Source organism: Triticum dicoccoides, chromosome 5B (genome assembly GCF_002162155.2).
Source record: "Triticum dicoccoides isolate Atlit2015 ecotype Zavitan chromosome 5B, WEW_v2.0, whole genome shotgun sequence".
NCBI classification, from domain to species: Eukaryota; Viridiplantae; Streptophyta; class Magnoliopsida; order Poales; family Poaceae; genus Triticum; species Triticum dicoccoides.
Genome location: NC_041389.1, coordinates 254,125,758 through 254,148,771, shown reverse-complemented (window position 1 = coordinate 254,148,771; position 23,014 = coordinate 254,125,758). Strand labels below are relative to the sequence as shown.

The following is a 23,014-nucleotide window of genomic DNA, read 5'->3' as shown; positions in this document are numbered from 1 at the left end:
AGGGAGGTGGCGGCTGGGCGCGGGGAGGAGGCTGCCGGGCGCGGGAAGGCGCGGGGTGGAGGCTGCCGGGCGCGGGGAGGCGCGGAGAGGTGGCTGCCGGCCGCGGCCGAGCACGGGGAGGTGCGGGGCGGCGCGAAGCGGCGAGGGCAGACCGCGGGCGCACTCGGGGAGGCGCGGGACAGCGACGACAGGCCGCGGCCGAGCTCGGGGCAGCGCAGACCGGGGCCGAGGTAGGAGATGGCCGGTGCCAGCGACGAGGTAGAGGGAGGCCGGCGACAGTGGAGCGAGGCACGGAGCTGCGAGCGTGCAGGAGCGGGAGGGGACCCTAAGCATCTGATACCATGTTAGGAATGGGCAACTCACATTCACAGGAGGGCCAAGGGCCAATACATATACATGTGTATGACAAAGGCAAGAAAGACTATACACATCTAACACTTTTAAAGTGTAATGTGTATTTTTTCTCTACCCATCTTCTCCGTAGGGGAATAATAATATATACTGCATAGCCATGAATTTTGAATGGTTCTCTGATATTCTTTGGTCTCATGTCTGTGTACTAAACAATGATATCTCATCCTTTTCTATTCTGTGTTGTATCATTCACAATCAAGGCTGCAACTTCAGTTGCAGATGGCATGTCATGTCGTCTTAATCTCACGTTGTGATAGACACCTTTTCAAGTTTATCCTTTGCCATTCTGAGTGTTTTAGCTAGTACATGATATGGTTCCCTGTGGCAATTCGACAATGCTGATTTGCCGCTGTCTTGGTTAAGCCATACTACATGGAAATTTGTTCTCATGTTGTTTGGACAAAGAAATAATTGATAGCTACGGTCAGGACCAAATGTAGCATGTCTTTATTTATTTAATACACCACTTTAAATTAGTTGCAGATCATATGGAACTGCATAGGCGGACGGGCTTGATAACCATTTGTGGATGGTAAACTCTGTAAGATCAGATATTTGTACATCAAATACACTGGGTTATTGAAGAAACTTTTGTAAGCCTGGAAAGAATGGAAGACACAGATAACACAATTGTTGCTCAAAGCAGAAGCAATCTGTAGTATTGTTTCCAGTACACCTTACTACAGTCGTGCATCATGTAAGAGAAGTTTAGCAGTTGAATTCAAAGAAGTAAAGATAGTGGATGATAATACACATAAAGAAATAAGTTTGTACAATTTTCTTCGCTCACGTGGTTCAGAGATTCTTCTTTTGGCATAGTTGTGCAGTCTGGCGCATCTCCATCTATGATCGAATGTTTTCTCATTTTCTTGTCTTGAAGTTTCATTCTCCTCTCCTAACTTGTCATTGTTTATTGACTGGACTCACATCAGTAAGAAATTATTTGAAATATCTCTACTACTATAGTACAACAATTTTTGAATTTGGCTAGCCATCCGCTGCAGTGTAGAGGCAATTTGGTAGCCGTTGATTTGCTACACAGGGTGAATCGCCACCCTTCATCAGCACCGAACTTGAATGATCCAACGGTTGATGTTTGTTGGATTCGCGCCTGTACGGACGCGCGCCAAAACGCTCCCAACCTGGATCTTTCCAGACTTGTCACAGCGCGCTACATGCCTGCACCCAGCGGTCTGGTGCTGTTAAAAAGGAAATTCCTTTCAAGTTACGAGCAGTTTTTACATGTCAAAACACTCACAAGCAAACGTAGCAGCAATTTGACACCACGTGCATGGCACGTACCTTATACTAGTTTTCCTGGTCCAAGCTTAAACCTACCCACGTGTGCCTACTTGAATCAGAAATCCAAGCTAAATCTTTTTCTTATAATACCACATATTAAAGATTCATGGTTAGTAATGGATCAACTTGTTGTATTGCATATTTGGTAGTTTTAACCACCTTGGCTGTTTTCTAACATTTTTGCTATGTGGCCCACCTTTTATTTCCTTTGGTTCTTCCTGCACAGTGGAGAAGATGAGATATTGTAAAATCGCTGCGTAGTACTGCTCAAGGTTATGAAGATTTATGCTTTTGATATTTTTTCTGCTTACAAAATTTCGTCTTCGTTGTAGAAAGGAGATCAACTTCCAAGGCCAGTGGATGTTAAGTTCCAATCTTCATTTGAAAACACAAATATTGTGAGTACCTTTTACCCCAGTGGTGTAGTTACATGCAAGTCCATAAAAAGCATATGTTTAGTGAAGAATAAGATTTCAATTGAGGATGGCAAGTTCATCCATAATTAAAAATCGCAAGGTGAACTTAGGGTCTGATCTGAACTTAAAGGCTATTGCCTCTGTTCATTGATATAAGATGTTTTATATGGCAAGTCTAGAAAATGTCTTATATTACAGAGGCAGTACTTGATTGTATTGTCACACCTTAAATTAAGGACCTGGATTGTACTCCTGATTATGTTCTGCTGAGAAAGGTTGAACTCTAAGAATATGATAAGATTGCAATCAAGGATGCGAAGTTGATCTACAATAACGACTAAAAAATCACAACAGGAATTTAGGACATGATTAAAAAGCTATTTCATTGTGTTGCCATACCTTGAATTGAAGATGTAAGTTGTATTTTCATACCCAAAAAGTATTGTTTTTGAGAAAAAGAATAAACTTTATGTCAGTTCTATATGATCTCTGTAGATGGTACTTGCCGGAGGTGGTCTGCTTGCTCGATGGAGCCGATGGCACAATCAAGGAGATTTGGACACTCGCTTGTGAGAGTTACTTTTTTTTAGGGAAATCCATTATGACGGTGTATATTGATTTGCAATAATAGCTACATCAGCCAAAAGGACGGCAAGTTAAAAAGCTGGAGGTTGCTTGTCATGGATATGAGTCCAACCTATTGCGAGTTTTGTTTTTGGGACCGTGAGATTGATTGTAAGATTGGTGTAAAGAACATGACATGGATGGTAAAATTGATCGTGAGATTAGTGTCTTCATGGGATATGGGGAAAAAACAAAGGGCATGTATGGCTTGGATGTTCAAGGAGTGAAGTCTGATTTAAACCTTGAAGTTGTAGAGGTTGTTGGAAACGAACCCTCACGTCCAAATCCCTGAAATATATACCCTGTACTATTTTATCCCGGTCGATTTTAACCTTGAGGACGTATCCAAACAGAATTGGCAGGGATGAGGGTGAGACCCACATGTCAGCAGGAGAAGTAAATATCAAGTTTTCTGTGAAATTTTTTGGCAGCGTAGGATTCAGAAGGGAGACCTGGCTCTTAGACTGCCGCAATAGTGTATCGGCATGGACAGCCGGTCGCCACCGCCACGAGAAATGCACGGAGCGTGGAGCGCTGCAGTGCAACTCGGGACAAGCTAGTGCGCGATTAGAGCGAGGACAAGGCTGCGTGCATGCTCGTGGTGGGCCGCCTCGGGCCGCTGCAGAGAAGAACACCTTCTAGTTGTAGTACAAAGCACAGCTTCCGCCTTTGCCGGCGTCGAGCACAGCTTCTGCGTGGTACGCCTCCGCTGCTGTCCGCCTCCGCTATAACATGTCTAAGCGGAACAAGCCTTGAACAACGCCTCCTGTGCGTGGCATGGCTCGTCCACGTGCTCTTCCTCCTCTCTTACATGGAGGTGCCGCTGCTCTTCTTGCTCCGACTCGGCCGAGCATCGCTGGCATGGGACGCCGGCCGGGCGTGGAGCAATACGACGAGACTACGCGTGGGGTGCGCTCGTCCACTAGCACTGGCCGTACGGGAGCAACTTGTTCCGCGGCTTTTCGGCAGCCAACTCGTTGCTCACGTCCATCTAACCATCTATCGATCCATGCAAATATAAACCATGCATGCACGTGTGTTCTGAAATCCAAGTTCAGTCAACAATCCCAGCGTCTCCGTGTCACGTCATCCAATCCCCTCCTAAAAAGGCATCAAGGTTAAAAACGACCGGGATCAAAGAATATAGGGTACAAACTTCAGGGATTTAGACGTGAGGGTTCGTTTACAACTACCTCTACAATCTTAAGGTTTAAATTAGACTTCACTCGATGTTCAAGAGAAGTAATCAACCTACCTACCTGGTCACGCTGCGTTGTGTGAGCCGGCCACCTCGAACTCGGCGGAGGCGACATGTGCCTTCGGCTTGGGTCTTTTCTTTCTGTGCATCCCAAAATCTTAGGAAGGCTGGCTTTTCTTTCTTTGCATCCCTAAATCGTAGGAAGGCTGGAAACTTAGATTGATGCGTGGTGGATTTTTTAGAGGCAAAAAGTTACTTGCTTTGCATCCCTAAAGCGTAGGAAGGCTGGCTTTTCTTTTTTTGCATCCCTAAATCGTAGGAAGGCTGGAAGCCTAGATTAATGCGTGGTGAATTTTTTAGAGGCAAAAAGTTACGGGAGGAAAGGACGGTCTTGCGTGGTGGAGTTTTTAGAGGAAAAAAGTTACGTGAAGAAAGGACGGTCTGGTCCATTATAATGGCAGTGGTGGGTAAATTTTGAGTTAAATCTAATCTAATGGCTATATAATTTTCTCTGTTAAATTAACGGTTAGATGTTTCTAATTTTTGTGGTAATTTCTAGACTAATTTCTTTTTTCTGGTTAACCTGTGAAGTACTTTTTATATATAATAGATAGGTCAGTTACTCGCTCCATTGTTCCAGAGAACGGAATCTTAGTCATCTTGCCCATGAGGCATGGTTCGCAAGCATCAAGTGATTCGTAATCAAGTGGTTCCAAAAGTCCATCAGGATGGAGTTTCTTCATGCGCTTTACACCAATATGACCTAAACGGCAGTGCCACAAATAAGTTGCACTATCATTATTAACTTTGCATCTTCTGACTTCAATATTATGAATATGTGTATTACTACGATCGAGATTCAACAAACCATTTATACTGAGTGTATGACCGTAGAAGGTTTTATTCATGTAAATAGAACAACAATTATTCTTTAACTTAAATGAATAACCGTATTGCAATAAACATGATCTAATCATATTCATGCTCAACGCAAGCACCAAATAACTTTTATTTTAGGTTCAACACTAATCTCAAAGGTAAAGGGAGTGTGCGATGGTGAACTTATCAACCTTGGAATCACTTCCAACACATATCATCACTTTGCCCTCAACTAGTCTCTGTTCACTGTTCAACTCCCGTTTCGAGATACTACTCTTAGCAACTGAACCAGTATCAAATACCGAGGGGTTGCTAAACTAGTAAAGTACACATCAATAACATGTATATCAAATATAATTTTGTTCACTTTTCCATCCTTATCCGCCAAGTATCTAGGGGCAGTTCCGTTTCCAGTGACCATTTCCTTTGAAGTAGAAGCACTCAGTTTCAAGCTTGGGTCTAGCTTTGGGCTTCTTCATGGGAGTGGCAACTTGCTTGCCATTCTTCTTAAAGTTCCCTTTCTTTCCCTTGCCCTTTTACTTGAAACTGGTGGTCTTGTGAACCATCAACATTTGATGCTTTTCTTGATTTCTACCTTCACCGATTTAGCATCACGAAGAGCTTTGGGAGTTGTTTTCGTTATCCCTTGCATATTATAGTTCATCATGAAGTTCTAGTAACTTGATGATACTGTCTAGAGAATTTTGTCAATCACTATCTTATCTGGAAGATTAACTCCCACTTGATTCAAGCGATTGTAGTACCCAAACATTCTGAGCATATGCTCACTAGCTGAGATATTCTCCTCCATCTTAACATGGACATGAGTCTGAAATATCAATTTCAACTCTTGGAACATCTCATATGCTCCATGTCGTTCAAAACATTTTTGAAGTCCCGGGTCTAAGCCGTAAAGCATGGTGCACTAAACTATCAAGTAGTCATCTTACTGAGCTTATCAAACGTTCACAACGTCTGCATCTGCTCCTGCAATAGTTATGTCACCTAGCGGTGCATCAAGGACATGATACTTATGTGTAGCAATCAGGATAATCCTCAGATCATGGACCTAGTACGCATCATTGCTACTAACATCTTTCAACTTAGTTTTCTCTAGGAACATATCATAAATAAAACAGGGAAGCTATACGCGAGCTATTAATCTACAACATAGATATGCAAATACTATTAGGACTAAGTTCATGATAAATTAAAGTTCAATTAATCATATTACTTAAGAACTCCCAATTAGATAGACATCCCTCTAGTCATCTAAATGATCACGTGATCCAAATCAACTAAACCATGTCCGATCATCACGTGAGATGGAGTAGTTTTCAATGGTGAACATCTCTATGTTGATCATATCTTCTATATGATTCACGCTCAACCTTTTGACTCCAGTGTTTTGAGGCCATATCTGCATATGCTAGGCTCGTCAAGTTTAACCCGAGTATTCTGCGTGTGCAAAACTAGCTTGCACCCACTGTATGTGAACGTAGAGCTTATCACACCCGATCATCACGTGGTGTCTCGGCACGACAAACTGTAGCAACGGTGCATACTCAGGGAGAACACTTATACCTTGAAATTTAGTGAAGGGTTATCTTATAATGCTACCGCCGTACTAAGCAAAATAAGATGCATAAAGGATAAACATCACATGCAATCAATATAAGTGATATGATGTGGCCATCATCATCTTGTGCCTTTGATCTCCATCTTCAAAGCACCGTCATGATCACCATCGTCCCCGGCTTGACACCTTGATCTCCAACGAAGCATCATTGTCGTCTCGCCAACTATTGCTACTACGACTATCGCTACCGCTTAGTGATAAAGTAAAGCAATTACATGGCGATTGCATTTCATACAATAAAGCAACAACCATATGGCTCCTGCCAGTTGCCGATAACTGTTACAAAACATGATCATCTCATACAACCATTTATATATAATCACGTCTTGACCATATCACATCACAACAAGCCCTGCAAAAACAAGTTAGATGTCCTCTACTTTGTTGTTGCAAATTTTACGTGGCTGCTACGGGCTTAGCAAGAACCATTCTTACCTGCATCAAAACCACAACGATTTTTCGTCAAGTGTGTTGTTTTAACCTTCAACAAGAACCGGGCGTAGCCACACTTGATTCAACTAAAGCTATAGAAACAGACACCCACTAGCCACCTGTGTGCGAAGCACGTCGGTAGAACCAGTCTCATGAACGCGGTCATGTAATGTCGGTCTGGGCCGCTTCATCCAACAATACCGCCGAATCAAAGTATGAAAAGCTGGTAAGCAGTATGACTATTATCGCCCACAACTCTTTGTGTTCTACTTGTGCGTATAACATCTACGCATCGACCTGGCTCGGATGCCACTGTTGGTGAACGCAGAAATTTCAAAAAAAAAAATCCTACGGTCACGCAAGATCTATCTAGGAGAAGCATAGCAACAAGCGGGGAGAATGTGTCCATGTACCCTCGTAGACCGAAAGCGGAAGCGTTTAGTAACGCGGTTGATGTAGTCGAACTTCTTTGCGATCGAACCGATCCAAGCACCAAATGTACGGCACCTCCGCGTTCATCACACGTTCAGCTCGATGATGTCCCTCGAACTCTTGATCCAATTCAGGCCGAGGGAGAGTTCCGTCAGCACGACTGCGTGGTGATGGTGACGATATGATCGAGGTGTGTAACTATGGAGGAGGGCACCGCACACGGCTAAGACAAATCTTGGGTGCCTTCGGGGTGCTCTCCTCCCCCGTATATAAAGGAGGGAGGGGGGAGGTGGCCGGCCTAGGGGGCGCGCCAAGCATAGGGAGTCCTACTAGGACTCCCAAGTCCTAGTAGGATTCCCTTTCCTATTCGGAGTAGGAGAGAAGGAAAGAGAGGGAGAGGAAGAAGGAAAGGGGGGGCTGCACCCCCACCCCTTGTCCAATTCGGTTTGGGCAGGGGGGAGGCACGTGCCACCTCTTGGACCTTCTCCCCTCTCTCCACTAAAGCCCAATAAGGCCCATTACTTCTCCCGGTGAATTCCCGTAACTCCCCGGTACTCCGAAAAATACCCAAAGCACTCGAAACCTTTCCGATATCTGAATATAGCCTTCCAATATATGAATCTTTACCTCTCGACCATTTAGAGACTCCTTGTCATGTCCATGATCTCTTTCGGGTCTCCGAACAATCTTCGGTCATCAAATCACATAACTCATAATACAAATCATCATCGAACGTTAAGCGTGCGGACCCTACGGGTTCGAGAACTATGTAGACATGACCGAGACACATCTCTGGTCAATAACCAATAGCGGAACCTGGATGCTCATATTGGCTCCTACATATTCTACGAAGATTTTTATCGGTCAAACCGCATAACAAGATACGTCATTCCCTTTGTCATCAGTATGTTACTTGCCCAAGATTCGATCGTCGGTATCATCATACCTATTTCAATATCATTATGGGCAAGTCTCTAATCGTTCCGTAATGCATCATCCCGTAACTAACTCATTAGTCACATTGCTTGCAAGGCTTATAGTGATGTGCATTACCGAGAGGGCCCAGAGATACCTCTCCGAAACACGGAGTGACAGATCCTAATCTCGATCTATGCCAACCCAACAAACACCATCGGAGACACCTATAGAGCATATTATAATCACCCAGTTACGTTGTGACATTTGATAGCACACTAAGTGTTCCTCTGGTATTCGGGAGTTGCATAATCTCATAGTCATTGGAACATGTAGAAGTCATGAAGAAAGCAATAGCAATAAAACTGTAACGATCATAATGCTAAGCTAATGAATGGGTCTTGTCCGGTATTCGGGAGTTATGTTGTGACATTTGATAGCACACTAAGTGTTCCTCCGGTATTCGGGAGTTGCATAATCTCATAGTCATAGGAACATGTAGAAGTCATGAAGAAAGCAATATCAATAAAACTGTAATGATCATAATGCTAAGCTAACGAATGGGTCTTGTCCATCACATCATTCTCCTAATGATGTGATCTCGTTCATCAAATGACAACACATGTCTATGGTTAGGAAACATAACCATCTTTGAAAAATGAGCTAGTCAAGTAGAGGCATACGGTATTTGGGAGTTGCATAATCTCATAGTCATAGGAACTGTAGAAGTCATGAAGAAAGCAATAGCAATAAAACTGCAACGATCATAATGCTAAGCTAACGAATGGGTCTTGTCCATCACATCATTCTCCTAATGATGTGATCTCGTTCATCAAATGACAACACATGTCTATGGTTACGAGACATAACCATCTTTGAAAAATGAGCTAGTCAAGTAGAGGCATACTAGGGACTTTATGTTTTGTCTATATATTCAAACATGTACTAAGTTTCCGGTTAATATAATTCTAGCATGAATAATAAACATTTATCATGATATAAGGAAATATAAATAACATATTTATTATTGCCTCTAGGGCATATTTCCTTCACAATACATGGGACGGAAGTTACAATGGGATGGAATCATATTGGACGGCCCATATGAAGCTACTGGGCTTAATTCTGATAGGCCGTAATGGACCGTGAGTTAGCGGGCCATAAATGGGCTATATACGAACAGGCCGTTAACAGGCTTTCCGTGGGCTGGACCGTTACGTTTTGACCAAGTCAAACAGGCCGGCCTTTTCACTGGAATGGGCCTCTGTTGGGCTGTGCTACGTGTCGACGTATCATAGGAGCCTCTTGTCCAATGAATGGATGACATCTATCCCAACGGTGAGCCAACACGTGTTTCCTCTGACCAATGAGAATTTTACACGTGCAAAATCCTCATTGGTCCGGGCTGTTAGTGGGTTATTGGATCCAAAATCGGACACGATAGCTTAACAGCGACCCATTACGGTGGATGCCACGTGTCGAGCACCCTTGATGAAAGCACTTCCATGACACGGAATTTATCGTCATGGAAGTGGACACTTCCGTGATGATAATTTTGGTAATGTCATGGAACACTTCTACGATAGCATGGGTATGACTATTTTGATTCTTTCATAAAATCTTCATGGATGTACATGCATGACAGAAAACGTGACCTACACTGACAAACACGTATCATCACCGAAGTGTATTTTTTGTAGTGTGAGAAGGATGCAATCTTTTGTGTGGACAAGATGTACTGGGGCGCGGTCGCGTCAGTGGCAGCGGCAGTAGCATCTCCTGCCAAGGAAAGCAAAGGAAAGAAGAGGGATTGTAGGGACTCCGGCAAAGAGTACGGGAAGTGTGCCCCCACGGAGTGCACGACACCCATTGATGATGTGCCGAAGTGTTCAAAATAGCAAGAGATCCAAGGTCGCTGCACCCCAAGTGAAGAAGGTCCTGGCAGGGCTGGCTGACATTGGTGGTACTTTCACTATCAGCGCCACCCTCGATGACAAATATGAAAGCGCGCTCATTGCCTTCCTGTCGTCGAATATCGATGTGTTTCCCTGGAAACCATCTGATATCCCCGGTGTTCCCATGGAGGTAATCGAGCACCACCTTGCTGTCTACCCACATACCTGACCTGTCAAACAGGAAGTCCGGAAGCTAGCCTTGGAGAGGCAGCAGTTCATTGCGGAAGAGATAAAAAAACTGGAGGCAACTGGATTGGTCAGAGGAGTACTCCATCCCACGTGGTTGGCAAATCCAGTGGTAGTCCGGAAGGCTAACGGGAAGTGGAGGCTTTGCATAGATTTCACAGATCTTAACAAGGCTTGCCCAGAGGACCTGTTTCGCTTATCTCATATTGATCAGATCATGGAGTCCACTTTGGGTTGTGATTTGCTCTTCTTTCTGGATGCGTATTCTGGATATCACCAAATCTTCATGTCCAAGGAAGATGAAGAGAAGACGTCGTTCATCACCCCATGTGGTACATACTATTTTGTCCACATGTCATTCGGATTAAAGAGTGCTGGGTCCACTTTTGCAAGGGCAGTCCAGATTAGTTTTGAGCCACAACTGCATAGAAACATAGAAGCCTATATGGATGATATTGTGGTCAAGACCAAGGATAGGGCCATCCTTATCCAAGATTTGGAGGAGACGTTTGCTAATCTGCGCAAGATCAAGTTGAAGCTCAACCCAGAGAAGTGTGTATTTGGTGTTCCCTCCGGCAAGTTGCTTGGGTTCTGTGTGTCCCATCGCGAGATCAAAGCAACCCCGAGAAGATCAAGGCTATCGAGCAAATCCAAGCACCAAGGACAGTTAAGGATGTGAGGCGTCTAACAGGATGCGTTGCAACGCTAAGCAGATTCATCTCCATGTCTGCTGAGCGTGCCCTGCCGTTCTTCAAAATTTTGAAGAAGGCAGGGCCCATGAAGTGGACCCCGGAAGCAGATGCGGCTTTGCAAGAGTTGAAAGCCTATTTGTCCTCCGTGCCTACCTTGGTTGCACCCAAACCCTAGGAGCCGTTGCTGCTGTACTTAGTCGCAAGCAACCAAGTGGTCAATGCAGCCTAGGTAGCACAGCGAGAAGTGGATGAGGCAGAGAGTGAGTAGACACCGGTAGAGTCAGAAAAGGATCAGGAGATCTATGAGCACGGTAACGAGAGCAACCCCAAGGACGCGGCAAGGAAGAAAGTGGTGCAACACCCATTGTACTTCGTCAGCTCCTTGCTACAGGGGGCTGGATCGAGGTACTCTGGTGTGTAAAATTTGATTTTTGGTCTCATCATGGTCTCAAGGAAACTGCGCCATTACCTCCAAGCCCATGAGATCACGGTTGTCACTCGTTTCCCATTGCAATGGATACTCCGAAACCCTGAGACTACTGGCAGAATAGTGGAGTGGGCTTTGGAGTTATCCAGCTTTGGTTTGAAGTTTGAAAGCACATCAACGATTCAGAGCAAGGCATTGGCAGAGTTTATTGCAGAATGGACGCCAACCCCTGATGAGGAAGAGACAGAGACAACTATCCTTGGCAAGGAATCCCCCCAAAAATGGATTATGTATTTTGATGTTGCTTTTTTCGTACAAGGTGCAGGGGCTGGTGTGCTTCTTGTCGCCCCCTCAGGGGAGCACTTGAAGTACGTCGTCCAGATGCATTTTGCCCGGGAAGAAGCAACCAACAATACAATAGAGTATGAAGGGCTCCTTGCCGGGCTCAGGATTGCAGTTGGATTTGGAATTAAGAGGTTGATCATTCGAGGAGATTCACAACTTGTGGTGAGACAAGTTAACAAGGATTACCCAAGTCCATTGATGGAGGCATACGTCGAGGAAGTGAGGAGATTGGAGGAGCGCTTTGACGGATTGCAAACAGAGCACGTACCCCGTGTGGAAAGCAGCATAGCTGGTCATCTGTCAAAGTGTGATCCACAGAAGCTTCCTGTGGAACCAGGGACTTTTGTTCTCCATCTCACTCAACCCTCCGTATCCCCAACAACAATGGCCCGGAAAAGGAGAAAGTTTGACTACGGTAAGCCTCTCCCGGTAGAGCCTTCCGCACCAGGCAGAGACCCTGCCAGAAACAACTCCTCAGAGGCTGCCTGACCACACCCTCCAGCCAGGCCCATGGACCCCCCGAACGAGGCATGTGCTCCCATAGCAGAGGAGGTGCCACTAGTCCTCATTGCCGAGCCCTAGGCTCCAACTTGGGCAAGGCACATTGTCCAATTCCTCCAAACCGGAGAGCTTCCCGGCAACCAAGATGAAGCTGAAAAAGGAGCCCGGAGGACTAGTATGTATCAGTTTGTCGATGGCACTCTGTACAGAAGGAGGCCCAATGGTGTGAAATTGAAGTGTGTCTGCCGGGAAGAAGGAAAGGAACTGCTGGCTGAGGTACACAAAGGCATGTGCGGCTCCCACATTGGATCAAAGGCATTAGTTGGGAAAGCATTCTGGCAAGGACTCTATTAGCCCACAGCCCTCCAAGATGCGGTCGAGCTAGTCACCAAGTGTGAAGCCTGCTAGTTCCATTCTAATAAAACCCACCTGCCTGCCCAAGCTCTTCAAACAATCCCTCTATCATGCCATTTTTGGTCTGGGGGCTCGATATCCTTGGCCCCTTCCCTCGAGCAATCGGAGGCTTTGAATTCTCGTTCGTTGCTATCGACAAGTTTACAGAGTGGCCGGAAGTGACTGTCGTGAGAAAGGTGACTGCTCAGTCAGCTATCAAGTTCTTGAAAGAATTGGTGTGTCCTTTTGGAGTTCCGGCAAGGATTATTACCGACAACGACACCCAGTTCACAAGCCACGCCTTCATGCAATATGTTCGTGCCCTCGGATGTAAAATATCATTCGCCTCTGTGACACCCCCCCGGAGCAATGGGCAAGCTGACAGGGTGAACACTGAAGTGCTGCATGGACTCAAGACGAGAACCTTTGATACAATGCAGAAGCATGGTAGGCGTTGGATCGAGGAGTTGTCGGTAGTACTCTGGTCCCTCAGAACGACACCAAACCGAGCAACCGGGCATACTCCCTTCTCCTTGGTCTACGGGGCAGAAGCAGTTATCCCCGTGGAACTCATTTACGGGTCCCCTCGAGTGCTTGCCTACGATGAAGTAGCGCAAGATCAGCACCGGCGTGACGATGTTGTGCCACTCGAGGAGAGCCGTCTCCGGGCTGCTACGTGTGTTGCACGCTATCAGTAGGCCCTGCGTCGCTATCATAGCCACAGGGTTCATGCCCGGTGTTTTGAGGAAGGTGACCTTGTCCTTAGGAGCATTCTGTCCGCCAAGGGTACAAACAAGTTATCACCAAAGTGGGAAGGCCCATACCGGGAAGTACAAGTCACCAGACCTGGCGCAGTCCATCTGCAGACCGGAGATGGCATTTAGTTGCAAAACTCATGGAATATTGAGCATCTGCAGACAACGATCAAGTCACCGAATACCTACAGAAACAAATACCAACTTGCACCCAACGCGATAAGGGGTTGTCAATCCCTTCACGGTAATTTGCAAAGTGAGATCTGATAGAGATAGATAAACAATAAAGTAATATTTTTGGTATTTTTCATTTATAAATCGGAAAGTAAAGATTGCAAAGCAAGTAAAATAGGAAACTAAGATTGTAGATCGGAAACTTGTATGATGGAAAATAGACTCGGGGGCCATAGGTTTCACTAGAGGCTTCTCTCAAGATATAAATTATTATGGTGGGTGAACAAATTACTACCGAGCAATTGATAGAAAAGCGCAAAGTTATGACGATATCTAAGGCAATGATCATGAATATAGGCATCACGTCTGTGTCAACTAGACCGACTCCTGCCTGCATCTACTACTATTACTCCACACATCAACCGCTATCCAGCATGCATCTAGAGTATGAAGTTCATAAAGAATGGAGTAACACATTAAGTAAGATGACATTATGTAGAGGAATAAACTCATGCAATATGATGTAAACTCCATCTTTTTATCCTCGATGGCAACAATACAATACGTGCCTTGCTGCCCCTACTGTCACTGGGAAAGGACACCGCAAGAATGAACCCAAAGCTAAGCACTTCTCCCATTGCAAGAAAACCCAATCTAGTTGGCCAAAACCAAATCGATAGTTCGAAGAGACTTGCAAAGATATCAAATCATGCATATAAGAATTTAGAGGAGATTCAAATAATATTCATAGATAAGCTGATCATAAATCCACAATTCATCGGATCTCGGCAAACATACCGCAAAAAAGTATTATATCCAATAGATCTCCAAGAACATCGAGGAGAACTTTGTATTGAGAATCAAAGAGAGAGAAAAAAGCCATCTAGCTACTAACTATGGACCCGTAGGTCTGTGGTAAACTACTCACGCTTCATCGGAGAGGTAATGCTGTTGATGTAGAAGCCCTTCATGATCGATTCCCCCTCCGGCAGGACGCCAGAAAAGGTCCCTATATGGGATCTCACAAGTACAGAAGGTTGCGGTGGTGGAGAAGTGGTTTCGTGGCTCAATTGGAAGTTTTTGGGGGTATAAAAGTATATATAGGCGAAAGATCGAGGTCAGAGGGGCTATGAGGGGCCCACAAGGTAGGGGCGCGCACTCCAACCTTGTGGCCACCTCGTGGCTCTTTTGACATGCACTCCAAGTCTCCTGGGTGTCTTCTTGTCCAAGAAAAATCGTCACGAAAGTTTTATTTCATTTGGACTCCGTTTAGTATTCCTTTTCTGCGAAACTCTAAAACAAGGAAAAAACAGGAACTAACACTGGGCTCTAGGTTAATAGATTAGTCCCAAAAATCATATAAAATAGCATATTAATGCATATAAAACATCCAAAACAGATAATATAATAGCATGGAACAATCAAAAATTATAGATACATTGGAGACGTATAAAGCATCCCCAAGCTTAATTCCTGATAAAAACAGAATTTTTGATGTGGAATGCTACCTAACATATTTATCCATGTAATTCTCTTTATTGTGGCATGAATGTTCAGATTCGTATGACTCAAAATAAAAGTTTAATGTTGACATAAAAACAATAATACTTCATGCATACTAACAAAATAATTATGTCTGCTCAAAATAACATGGCCAAAGAAAGCTTATCCCTACAAAAGCATATAGTTTGGCTATGCTCTATCTCCGTCACACAAAATATTGAAATCATGCGCAACCCTGGTTTTAGCCAAGCAATTGTTTCATACTTTAGTATTCTCAAACCTTTTCAACTTTCACGCAATACATGAGCGTGAGCCATGGACATAGCACCATAGGTGGAATAGAAGGTTGTTGTGGAGAAGACAAAAAGAAGGAGATAGTCTCACATAATCAACGGGCTATGGAGATGCCCATTAATAGATATCAATATGAGTGAGTAGGGATTTCCATACAACGGATGTACTAGAGCTATAAGTTTATGAAAGCTCAAAAAGAAACTAAGTGAGTGTGCATCCAACTTGCTTGCTCACGAAGACCTAGGGCAATTTGAGGAAGCCCATCATTGGAATATACAAGCCAAGTTCTATAATGAAAATTCCCCCTAGTATATGGAAGTGATATCATAGGAGACTCCCTATCATAAATATCATGGTGCTACTTTGAAGCACAAGTATGGAAAAAGGATAGTAACATTGCCCCTTCTCTCTTTTTCTCTTTTTTTTATTGGGCCTTCTTTCATTTTTTGGCCTCTTTTTATTCCTCACATGGGACAATGCTCTAATAATGAATATCATCATACTTCTATTTACTTACAACTCAAAAGTTACAACTCAATACTAGAACAAAATATGACTCTATATGAATTCCTCCGACGGTGTACCGGGATGTGCAATGAATCAAGAGTGACATGTATGAAAGAATTATGAATGGTGGATTTGCCACAAATATGATGTCAACTACATGAGCATGCAAAGCAATATGACAATGATGGTGTGTGTTATAATAAATGGAATGGTGGAAAGTTGCATGGCAATATATCTCGGAATGGCTATGGAAATGCCATGATAGGTAGGTATGGTGGCTGTTTTGAGGAAGGTATAGGTGGGTGTATGGTACCGGCGAAAGTTGCACGGTACAAGAGAGGCTAGCAATGGTGGAAAGGTGAGAGTGCGTATAATCCATGGACTCAACATTAGTCATAAAGAATTCATATACTTATTGCAAAAAACTAGTAGTCATCAAAACCAAGTACTATGCGCATGCTCCCAGGGGAAGGGTTGGTAGGAGTTAACCATAGCACAATCCCGACCTCCACACAAAGGATGACAATAAAAAAAATACCTCATGTTCCAAATTTGTTAGACAACTGTTACCTTACGTGCATTCCTCGGGACTCACAAACCTTAACACAAGTATTTCTCAATTTCAAAATTACCCTACTAGGATGACTCTAATATCACCATCTTCGTATCTCAAAACAATCATAAGGAATCAAACTTCTCATAGTATTCAATGCGCTTTATATGAAAGTTTTTATTATATCCCTCTTGGATGCCTATCATATTAGGTCTAATTTTTATAACCAAAGCAAATTACCATGCTGTTTAAAGACTCTCAAAATAGTATAAGTGAAGTACGAGAGTTCATCAATTTCTATAAAATAAAACTACCGCCGTGCTCTAAAAATATATAAGTGAAGTACTAGAGCGATATTGTCTAGCTCAAAAGATATAAGTGAAGCATACAGAGCATTCTAATAAATCACAATCATGTGTATCTCTCTCAAAAGGTGTGTACAGCAAGGATGATTCTGGCAAACTAAAAAGCAAAGACTCAAATCATACAAGACGCTCCAAGAAAACACATATCATGTGGTGAATAAAAATATAGCCTCAAGTAAAGTTACCGATGGACGAAGACGAAAGAGGGGATACCTTCCCAGGGCATCCCCAAGCTTAGGCTCTTGGTATACTTGAATATTACCTTGGGGTGCCTTGGGCATCCCCAAGCTTAGGCTCTTGCCAAGCCTTATTCTATAGTCCATCAAATCCTTACCCAAAACTTGAAAATTTCACAACACAAAACTCAACAGAAAATCTCATAAGCTCTGTTACTATAAGAAAATAAATCACCACTTTTGGTACCATTGTGAACTCATTCTTTATTTATATTGGTGTAATATCTATTGTATTCCAACTTTTCCTTGGTTCATACTGATACGTCTCCAACGTATCTACTTTTTCTCACGCTTTTCCTCTTGTTTTGGACTGTAATTTGCATGATTTGAATGAAACTAACCCCGGACTGACGCAGTTTTCAGCAAAACTACCATGGTGTTGTTTTTGTGCAGAAATAAAAGTTCTCGGAATGGAACGAAACTTTGCGAGGATTTTTTACGGAATAAATGAGGATTTTTGGAGCCAACAACTACCGAAGAGGGGCCCCTGGGTGGGCACAACCCACCAGGGCGCGCTCCCCTCTTCTGGCGCACCCAGGTGGGTTGTACCCACCTGGTGGCCCCGCAGACCTCAACCCTGACACTATAAATTCCTATTTTCGGAGAAAAAAACTAAGAGAGAAAGAATTATTGCGTTTCACGAGATGAAGCCGCCGCCAAGCCCTGTTCTTCCTCGGGAGGGCAGATCTGGAGTCCGTTTGGGGCTCCAGAGAGGGGGATCTTTGTTCTTCGTCATCACCAACCAATCTCCATCGCCAATTCCATGATGCTCCCCACCGGGCTCATTTGTCGATGAGGAGTTGGATGGGATTCATCATGTAATCAATTTAGTTTTGTTAGGGCCTGATCCCTAGTATCCACTATGTTCTTAGATTGATGTTGCTATGACTTTGCTATGCTCAATGCTTGTTACTTTGGGACCGGGTGCCATAATTTTAGATCTGAACTGTTTATGAATTCATCATTATATCCATGTTTCAGATCCGATCTTGCAAGTTATAGTCACCTACTACGTGTTATGATCCGACAACCCCGGGGTGACAACAACCGGACCCACTCTCGGTGATGACCGTAGTTTGAGGAGTTCATGTATTCACTATGTGTTAATGCCTTATTCCGGTTCTCTATTAAAAGGAGGCCTTAATATCCCTTAGTTTCCAATATGGACCCCGCTGCCACGGGAGGGTAGGAAAAAAGATGTCATGCAAGTTCTTTTAATAAAGCATGTATGACTATTTACGGAATACATGCCTACATTATATCGATGAACTGGAGCTAGTGCCGCATCGCCCTAGGTTATAATTGTCACATGATGAATATCATCCAACAAGTCATCGATCCAATGCTTACGAATTTATTTATATTGATCTTGCTGCGTTACTATTGCTATGATCATTGTTACGCTTGCTACAAATTACTGCTATCACTATTACCGTTACCATTGCTGCTGTCACTACTATCAAAACTATCAAACTACTTTGCTACTGATCACTTTGCTGCAGATAATTAATCTCCAGGTGTTGTTGAATTGAAAACTCAACTGCTAATACCTTCAAATATTCTTTGGCTCCCCTTGTGTTGAATCTACAAATTTGGGTTGAATACTCTACCCTCGAAAATTGTTGTGATCCCCTATACTTGTGGGTTACCAAGACCTTTTTCTAGAGCCGTTGTCGGGGAGCATAGCAATATTTGTTGAGTCACTTGGGAATATTATCATATTATCACTATGAAGAATCTGAAGGATGCTAAGACTAAGATATTTCCCTCAAAGACAAGGGGAGGTAAGGAGCTGCCGTCCAGTTCTGCTTTAGATTCACCTTCTGTTATAAGTAAACTTGCACCACCACCACATGATATGAATTCTAATATGTCGCAAGTTATCGGTGATACTACTTCTGCTATGGATAATGCTTATGATGATGCTAGTACCTTGCTTGATAATGATGATGTGCCACTTGGTGAATTTCTTGATGAACAAATTGCTAGAGTAATACAACATGATGTTGTGGAATCTGATGATGAGCTTGAAACTGAAACTCTCGAAACACTTGCTAGAACTAGCCTTCCTAGATATGAATTGCATCAGGTACCAGAAGGTTAAGTTATGAATGAAGAAACATCTAGAGATATTCTTGCTTGTAAGAATAGAGATGATCTAGAAAAATTACTATGCAAGTATAAAGAAAAATCTCTGAATGCTAGAATGAAGTATAATCCTAAGTTTGCTACTTCACCTATCTGTATTGTTGATAAGGATTATGAATTCTCTGTCGACCCAGAGTTAATTACTTTGGTTGAATCTGATCCTTTCCATGGTTATGACACTGAAACTGTTGTGGCACATCTTACTAAGTTGAATGATATAGCCACCCTTTTTACTCGTGATGAGAAAACTCGCTATTACTTTATTCTCAAATTATTTCCTTTATTATTAAAGGGTGATGCTAAAGCTTGGTACAATAGTCTTACTCCTGATTGTGTGCGTAGTCCCCAGGATATGATTTATTACTTCTCTAAAAAATATTTTCCTGCTCATAAGAAACAAGCTACCTTAAAGGAAATATTTAACTTTGTTCAAACTAAAGAAGAGAGTCTCCCACAAGCTTGGGGGAGGCTTTGCCAGCTACTTAATGCTTTGCCTGATCATCCTCTTAAGAAAAATTAAATACTAGATATCTTCTATAATGGACTAACCGATGCTTCTAGGGACTTCCTAGATAGTTGTGCTGGTTGTGTTTTCAGGGAACAAACTATTGCTCAAGCTGAAAAATTATTGAATAACATATTGAAAAATTATGATGATTGGACTCTTCCTGAACCACCGGCTAAACCCATTCCGAAGAAGAGGGGTATATTATATCTCAGTCCTGAAGATATGCAAGAGGCAAAGAAGTCTATGAAGGAAAATGCTATTAAAGCTGAGGATGTTAAAAATTTACCTCCTATTGAAGAAATACAGGGGCTTAACACACCACCACTACCTAAGGTGGTAGAGGTAAATTCTCTTATGAAGTTCAATGAAAATGATAATCCTCACAATATGCATCCTAGTCAATGCCTTAATGAGTTTGAAAACTACATTAGAAAACAAGATCACTTCAATGCAAATGTTATGAAACAATTGAAATATAACTCTGATATGATAGCTCGCTTGAGTGACTTGTTATTTGGAATTTGAAATGATGTTAGAGGTGTTGGAAAATATGATTCTATGGTACAAACCCAACTAGAACAAGTTTCTAAATCTCAAAGAGAATTGCTTGATGAAATGAATAATAATATGCATGACTTTGCTGTTAGAGTTGCAACTAGAGGAGGCAAAATGACTTAGGAACCACTTTATCCTGAGGGACACCCAAAAATAATTATACAAGACTCACAAAGAAAGAACACTAGTGCACCTAGTCCTTCTAAAAAGAAAAAGAAGAAGAAAAATGATAGGACTTTGCATGCTTTTAGTGAACCTGAAATAGAAAAACCTCCTGAGAATGAAAATGAACTTTCTACCCTGATGCTGAAACTCAATCTGGTAATGAACATCCACCTAGTAATAATGAAAAAGATAAAGATGATGTTCATAAAGATGCTCAAACCAAATGAAAAAGAACCAGATAATGATGTTGAAATAGAACCATCTGTTGATCTTGATAACCCACAGCCGAAGAATAAAAGGTATGATAAAAGTAACTTCATTATTAGAAAACACGGTAAAGAAAGAGAACCGTGGATTCAAAAAACTATGCCTTTTCCACCCAAGTCAACTAAAAAGAATGATGATGAAGAATTTGAACGCTTTGCTAAAATGCCGAGGCCAGTCTTTTTGCGTACTCGCTTGACTGATATCTTGAAAATGCCTCCTTATGCAAAGTATATGAAAGACATCATCACAAATAAGAGAAAAATACCGGAAGATGGAATCTCCAATATGCTTGCTAATTATACTTTCAAAGATGGAGTACCTAAAAAACTCGGAGATCCGGGAATACCAACTATACCTTGCTCTATCAAAAAGAATTATGTGAAAACTGCTTTGTGTGATTTAGGAGCTGGTGTTAGTGTTATGCCTTCCTCTTTATATAAAAGACTTTACATGAATAAACTCACACCTAAAATATCTTTGAAAATGGCTGACAAGTCAATTGCCATACCTATCGGTATTTGTGAGGATGTGCCCGTTGTTGTTGCTAATGTTACTATTTTGATTGACTTTGTTATACTTGAGATGCCCGAGGACGACAACATGTCGATTATCCTTGGTAGACCCTTCTTGAATACTACAGGGGCTGTTATTGCTTGCAATAAAAGCAAGGTTACTTTTCATATTAATGGTAATGAGCATAAGATGCACTTTCCGACAAAGCAATTCCAAGTGAATGGTATTAATGTTATTGAAAAATCTCCAACAATCACTGTTGGAAGTTTTCAAATACCTCTACCTACTGTCAAAAAGAAATATGAAATGCTTATTGTTGGGGACATGCATATCCCCATTGAGGTAACTTAGTGATTTACAAAAGTTCTTCGGTTTCATGCTAACCGAAAGTGGTTGTTAATAAGATCTGATCAACCTTATTAATGAATCATTTTTGAGCGGTACGAAGTTGATGAATTTAGTAAGCACTACCTTCTATCCATACCTTCTGTTTTCTGTTTTTATTAGTTAAATAAAATAAAATGCCATGTTTTGTCTGTCTTCTGAATTTCCCGTGCAATAAAAAATGACCCAAAAATAAAATTGCTCAGAATGCCCTGAAATTTTATACGATTGTTTTCTGAATATTTCTGAATTTTTGGTGCAAATAATACCAGAGGGAGGTGCACCAGGTGGGCACAACCCACCTGGGCGCGCCAGGACCCCCAGGCGCGCCCTGGTGGGTTGTGGTCCCCACGTGGGCCCCCTCACTTATCTCTTTAGTCCACATCATCCCTTACCTCCAGAAAAAATCCCCATTGCTCTCTCTCCCGTGTTCTTGAGCTCAAACCCGCGGATTTTGGTCTGTTTGCTCGAAGCTTCGTTTCCGAAACTGTTTGCTTGGTTTGTGAATCCATCATTTGTCCAATTATTTTTGTTTTAGTGGTTTATACTTTGAATAAATAGCTACTCTTGGTGCTGCTCTAGATGGGCTTGCATGTTGAATTCTTAGTGTTCTAAGTAGTTTGAATGCTTGCTATGGCCTCTATGTATCCCTATGAGTAGTTGCTATCAATTTTGTGAAGTTTTGTTGATAGAGTTTTGTCATCCCAAAATTTTTATTTTCAGAAAATTGTACGCGGACATGATGAACCTATTTGGAAGGAGTTCTTCGAGGAGACGATCCTCGGGGGCATCTTCTAGTGACAATTCTGCTCGCCGGTCTTATGTTGAACCAAGTGAAAGTTCCACGCGAGATGCCGCCACAAAAACTTGCTTATGGCCTTGCGATGAGTATATAATGCAAGTGGGCATTAAGGAGGAATCTGAGCAATATATTCACAATGCCGGCCTCGATCCCTACCTCTTAGATAAGTGCGAACAAGGCCAACTTCTTACTGAATCATTTTTCAAAGGATTCAAATATTTTCCATGTGAGTCTAGGGTGTCGTTTATGCTTTCTGAGAATCCATTCACTATCCCACTAGAGAACTTTGCTTACCATTGCAAACTTCCATTTTGGGGTTCGTTTGATGAGCCACCAAAGGCTGAGTATGAGTCTTTCTTGACTAGCCTTTGTTATGGTGAAAATAGGGGAGTGAGCCAGGGAAGAATTAAGAGCATTCACTTTCCCACAATTCCTTATTTTGCTTTATTCAACGGAAAGTGCATAGTAGGCAACCAAGACTGTAGCATACTTTGTGCGCCAGACTTGAGCCTCATTCACACTGCTCTCACTTGTG

The 23,014-nt window shown here is 42.6% G+C and overlaps 1 long non-coding RNA gene across 2 annotated transcripts in view; it reads left to right on the top strand.

Annotated features, from left to right (window-relative positions):
- The window catches only part of LOC119308274, a 9,858-nt gene extending 6,860 nt beyond the window's left edge, over positions 1 to 2,998 (top strand). The window contains exons 2-3 of one of the 2 annotated variants that reach the window (XR_005150023.1): positions 2,049 to 2,114; positions 2,628 to 2,998. This is a non-coding gene — a long non-coding RNA (uncharacterized LOC119308274). Of the gene's footprint in view, positions 1 to 104; positions 2,115 to 2,627 lie in introns of those variants that run through there. The other variant, XR_005150022.1, reaches the window with a different exon arrangement.
- The last annotated feature ends 20,016 nt before the right edge of the window (positions 2,999 to 23,014 follow it).